The sequence below is a fragment of the Apium graveolens genome, chromosome 4, assembly GCF_009905375.1.
Source record: "Apium graveolens cultivar Ventura chromosome 4, ASM990537v1, whole genome shotgun sequence".
Lineage (NCBI taxonomy): Eukaryota > Viridiplantae > Streptophyta > Magnoliopsida > Apiales > Apiaceae > Apium > Apium graveolens.
This window is the reverse complement of record NC_133650.1, coordinates 311,156,670-311,162,669: the sequence shown is the minus strand read 5'-3', so window position 1 is coordinate 311,162,669 and position 6,000 is coordinate 311,156,670.

Below are 6,000 nucleotides of genomic sequence, written 5' to 3'. Positions count from 1 at the left end.
TGATAACATAAGTTCTGACAACTTAAGTTCTGATATCTTAAGTTCTGACTTCAGTATAAGTACTGATTTCCAGTTAAGTATTGATTTGTCCTGTTAAGTAAGATCTGAAAACTAAACACAAATCATATTAGTCATGACATAGTCAAATATATCTAACAATCTCCCCCATCTTGTAAATTAGCATAATATACAAGTTTAACAGATATTTGATGATGTCAAAAACATTAAGTACAAATGCATGAAAATTTGACTAGATAACTACAACTTACAGTCCTTGTAGCTTTACCATCCTCAAGGTCTGATAACAGCTTCAGTCTGTATACACATCAGAATTTAAACAGTTGTAGATCTTTGACTTGGCTTCAATTAATGATCTATTTGATATCAGGAGTTGTTCTGAGATAGTTCTTTAACAAACATCTCTCAGCATATTCAAGTTCATTAACCATCCTCCTTTTAGCATTCTTCAATTCAACTGTATCTTCACCAATTTGAAAGATAGCAGCCCTGAGATCATTTATTCTAGCTTTCCTTATATCCTGATCTAGTCTGATTAAATATGCCTTGTCAGACTCAAGATTGAATTCCACAGCCTTATAACCCAGAAAAGTAGTTATAATCTTAGCAGAGTTAGGCTTCATCTCGACAATATCACCTTTGTGATCTCTGTACTTGGGACAGTATGTGCTGTCAGACTTTACAGAGTAAAGCTTCTTCTGTCTTTGAATTTGAGTCTTCAAATAATTTGCAGCACTATCTGTTAATCTGTTCTTCACTTAAAGTAATAATAGAACATGTTCCAGTTCCTCAAAATACTTCAGTGGTATAGCATTCTGCCTAATATGGTATACCCTTACATCTGTCATAAAATATAACAAGATATGTTCTTTCAAAAATGTATGGTAAACCATCTATACAGATTCAAGCTGATTCAATCTTTCAGGAGTTGCTCCAACACCTGGTTCACTTAAAGAAGTTTGATCATTAGTTGTGTTATGTATTCTTCTTTCATCAGCACTACCCAATCCAGATTTATCTCTGGATTCTTTTCCTGTAACAACTCTTGCTTCAAAACCACTTGTTGCAGTCTTCAAAGATTGAGTCTGTTTAGCTTTGGTGAATCCTGGTAGGAGTAACTTTGAAGGTTTAACATAAGCAATGTCAGAGGTTTTCTTTTCCTTATCTTCTGATATCAAGCCAACTTGAGCTATGTCAGAGGTTGCTTGCTTCACTGTCATATCAGAACTTACTATATCTTGACCCTGAACAACATGAGTCATGTCAGAAGTTGTTTGAGAAATATTCCTTTTTATCAGAGTAAGACTAGCATCTTCATCAGATATTTCTTCATCCATGAATGGCACATAAACCTTTACAGGTTCATCAACTTTTTTTTTGCCCTTGGACCTTGGATCTATCTCCACTTGTGATTTGGCTTTAGTTGCCTCAGGATTTGTCCTTTCTTTTATCACAATGCCTTTAGCCTTAGGAAGTTTCTTTTCAACAACAGAAGCTTTAGCTTTGGAGTTGACTTTTCTAACTTAAGTCTAGTTTCTTCTTCCTTTAGACTCTCAAAGTCCATTCCTGGATTTTCTTTCAGAAATAACTGTCTTAAAATTTCCTCATCAAGTTCCAGATGTTCATCAGAACTTATCCTTTTACCAGTATCAGAACTTATTCTTCTCCTAGTATCAGAACTTGTTCTTTGACTTGTAGTTCCAGCTTTGCTTGATGAAAAACCTTTACCTTGACCATGACCTCCACCCATTCCAGAGTTTCCCTGGTCATCTTTTTCATCATCCTTTCCATTCAGTGTCTTAACAGTTTTGTATTTGGACTTAATTACTTTCTCCCCCTTTTTGGCATCAGCTGGTAAAAGAAGAGAGACAAGCAATTCCACTGAGGATTGGATCTCATTGAGTTGATTTTGATGAGAAGCTCGATTCTTCAAAATTTCATCAATCTGAGCCTGTTGCTTCTCCTAAGTTTTCTCAATGTACTCAATTCTGTCAAAGGTAGGTTTGAAAAACCTTTTTTTGTCCAGCTTGACAAGCATATCTTGCCGATTTAAGGATTCTTGAATCTTGTCTACCTTGGCCTGAGTTACAGATTGTTGACCTTGAAGGTGCCTTGTACTTAGTGTTGTAACTATGAGTTGTGTCTTGAAATTATCATTGACTAGCATCTCATCAGCTTTAGCCAAATGCTCAGCAAGTATGTTTGAAGTAGGAACAAAATCAACTTTGTTCCATTCCTTAGTCCACTCCCTTCCTCTAGGAGTTTCACTCCAAGGTACTGGTGCATCTTCTCTAACAAAGTTCTTGATTAATTCAGCTTTGTTTGGAGCTTATTGAGGTGCATGTCCTGATGGACCAGCTGCATCAACATCTACATTGGCAGCAGCTTCACCAGTAAGTTCAGCATTAGCAGCATCAAAACTTATAGAATCAGCATCATCAACATCCTCTGATAAAAGAATAGTATGAGAAGCTATTGAGGCTTCAACATCATCCTCTAAGTGCTGATCTCCAACTAAGTTCTGATCAACAGTCAAACCTTGATGCCCACCTAAAATCTGATTTTCATCATCCAGATTCAGAATTGGTGTAGTAGGAATATCTTCATTAAAATCAGCATCTAGAATTGGTGTTGTTGGTGGAGTGATTTGAGTTGGTGGAGCTTCTAAGTACAAAACCTCAGGCACAATCAAGTTATGGATATCAATCTCAGCACTTGTACCTGGGTCATCAGTATGTACTTGTTCAATTATAGGTGACACAGGAGGAGTAGGCACTCTGTCTTGAGCAGTTTCTGGTTGTGCTGAAGGAAGTGATTCAATAACAATTGGTTCTGTTGGGATCAGAGATTCCTGACCCCCTTCCTTAGCTGCTTCCTTATCTTCTGATTCTGACTCAACTGTGTCCCTGTGAGCTCTTTGCTTTTTTATTTTCTTCAAGGGTGGAGACACTGTAGGAGCTTTATCATCAGGATTTAGCTTTCTAAGCCTTTTGAGAGGCCTAGAAGTCCCAGTTACAGTGTCTTTCTGAGAAGAGATTTTCTCAGCTTCTACTACAACAGGTTCAGATATGGGAACCTGTTCCTCATTGTCTGACTCATCTCTCAGAACAAGTTTCCTTCTCTTCTGTTGAGTCTGAGGTACCGTCTTAGTCCTCTTTGGTTTGGAAGATGAAGGCTTCACTGGATGTGCTGAAGGTTGAGATGACTGTGATGGTTTAAAATATGTCCTGATTGAGGGTTGAGTAGGTTGAGGTTGAGAGGTTTGAGGTGTTTGTGTAGATGTGGTATGTTCTAATGGCTGTTGTGGTGGCTGGGATGTGGGTTGAACATCAGGGTAAACAGGTGTGTAGGTTTGAGGATTAGCATTTACCAGTATATATTTCACTAACTGAGGTATTTGTAAGGGTCTAACCTCTTGTTTATTAATGTCAGCATTTAATAAATCATTAAAAGCCCTTTTTGCAAGCTTAAAGGGTGGAATTAAATCAGTGGTAGGTTGGGGTTCATCAGCACAACAAAAAGTATATATAAGCTGATAGAATCTAGCAAAGTATACTACATTCCTATCCCTTGTCATCCTATCCCCTATGAAACCTAGCACAGCACTTGCAAAATCAAAGTGAGTTTGATGAATAAGAGCATACCCGATTTGCTGACTCATGATTGGAATAACATCAAAGTTGGAGCATTTATTGGCGAATGCCTTAGTGATACAATCAAAGAAAAAGCTCCATTCTTTCCTGATATTTGCTCTTTTCAGTTGCCCAAGCTTTCCCAAACTTTTCTCATAACCCAAACTGGCCATAAGCTCCTGTAGAACAGGGTCCTCCACTGTTGAGAATGTACAGCCTTCTGGTAAGTGGAGAGCTTTGCGAACTGCCCCAGGTGTAACTACATGGTCAACATCATTTACTTTAAATACGATGCTTGGAGTACCAGTAGCACCACCATCATCAAAAATCCCAGTCCTCCAAAACGTTAGTACTTGTTGGCTTGAAATGGTTTGAGGTTGGGTCAAAGCATACCCAATCTCACTAATTGCTAAGAAATCTTGCACAAAGTGCAAATTTGATGGAGCTTCAGTCTTGTTCAAGATTGCAGCATAGTTATTTGGTACAAACTTGGCTCCATCAATAATTAAATCCTTGGGCGTCATCAGAAATAAGTGAGAAACTTGTTTGCCTGAAAGGTGTTTGTTGAAATGTCGTATAGTGAACCGTCAGAAAATGTGAGAGAATAAGAAAAGAGAGAGAGTGAAATAGTATAAAAATATGAATAAAAGATTTGAAAATCTTTTATCTCTTTTACTTAGAAAACCCACGTTACACCAGTTAATGAGGAGTGGAACAGACCATTACACCTGTCAAACATGCAGCAGTTAAGGCAAAAGTTAATGGGCACGGTAAATTAGCAATAATGACTTTGCACGTTCATTTTTTTAAAAATAACTGTTCCCACTAAACAAATGATTATTACTGCTTTATCTCACATAAACCAATATTCTGAAGAAAAAAAATGTGACCGTTGAGGTAATGACAAAAAATAAACCAAGTAAATAAGTATTGCCACGTCAACATCAGAACTTGATTATTATCAGAATTTAAAAGTCATCAGAATATGGCTTCTTAACTCGAAAAGTGAATGTTTATTCCTGTAATTCTTCACACAAATACTGATATGGGTACATCAGAACTTCCATTAGAACTTGTCCTCAGAATTTATGCAACTAACACTTAAACTATTCATCCAAAATAACATTTATCACCACAGTAATTTTCATCATTCATATGGAGTGTATGTGTGTGCATTAAGCTAAATATCAGACAAAGAGTAAAGTCTGATTTACTTCAGTACATCTTAGAAATAAGGCATAACTAAGAACTTTGCTTAAAATCTGTCATTATTCTGAAGTCTACTATAGAATGAGTTCATACATGAGTCCACCTCAACTATTTTGTGCTCATTTTATGCATCTTTTGAAATTCCTTTTTACAGTGGCTTCTCAGTGTAAGTGAGTCACAACTGCTTATCAGAATTTATGCTATTATCAGAGTATTTTTCCAGTAATCAGAGAATGTGAAAAGTCACCAAGAAAACTTTATTTTATTTTTCTAATGCATATTACTTAATACCAGCAATGCACTTGGGTCTTCCCTTCCACATTTTTACTCTAGATCTCAAAGGAGTACTTGATTTTTATTTCTTTTCTTTTCTATTGTTAAGTGAGGCTTATCAGCACTTAGTACATCCATCAGATTTACTAATATCAGAACTTAACATATAAGAAGTACCATTCTAGTTTTTGACTTAGTAATAAGATACACAAAGTAAACTTCAACTAAGCTCAATATCAGAATTTGCTTGTATTAAGAGATTTCCACATAAACAATTACTTCAGACATGGAATCTTTAGTATATTAAAGACTACTAGTTCAGCATCTAGCACAATTATCCTCATTGGATTGAATAGTAACAGATACATTCATATCACTATCAGAGTTTAGAAATTCACATCAGACAACAATCAGCATTTAAGCAAAATTTCAATTTAGGCACAGAATTCACAAAGATAATAATATCTATAAATACTGATCATAAAGTCTAATGTATCGAAACATGAACTAAGCAGATTTAGAAAAAAAACCTGAAACCATTCCAAGTTCATTTACCAATCTTGTAAAGGTCGCTTCACATAGTGGTTTTGTGAAGATATCTGCTAGTTGTTGATAACAAAATGTAATTCCACTGTACCATCATCCACATGTTCCCTTATGAAGTGGTACCTAATGCTGATGTGCTTTGTCATTGAGTGTTGAACTAGATTACCTGTCATAGCAATAGCACTTTGATTATCACAGTGAATAGGAATTTTAGAGTATGTTAACCCATAATCCAGTAACTGATTCTTCATCCAAAGAATCGGTGCACAACAGCTTCCTGCAGCAATGTACTCTGCTTCTGCAGTTGCTGTGGAAATTGACT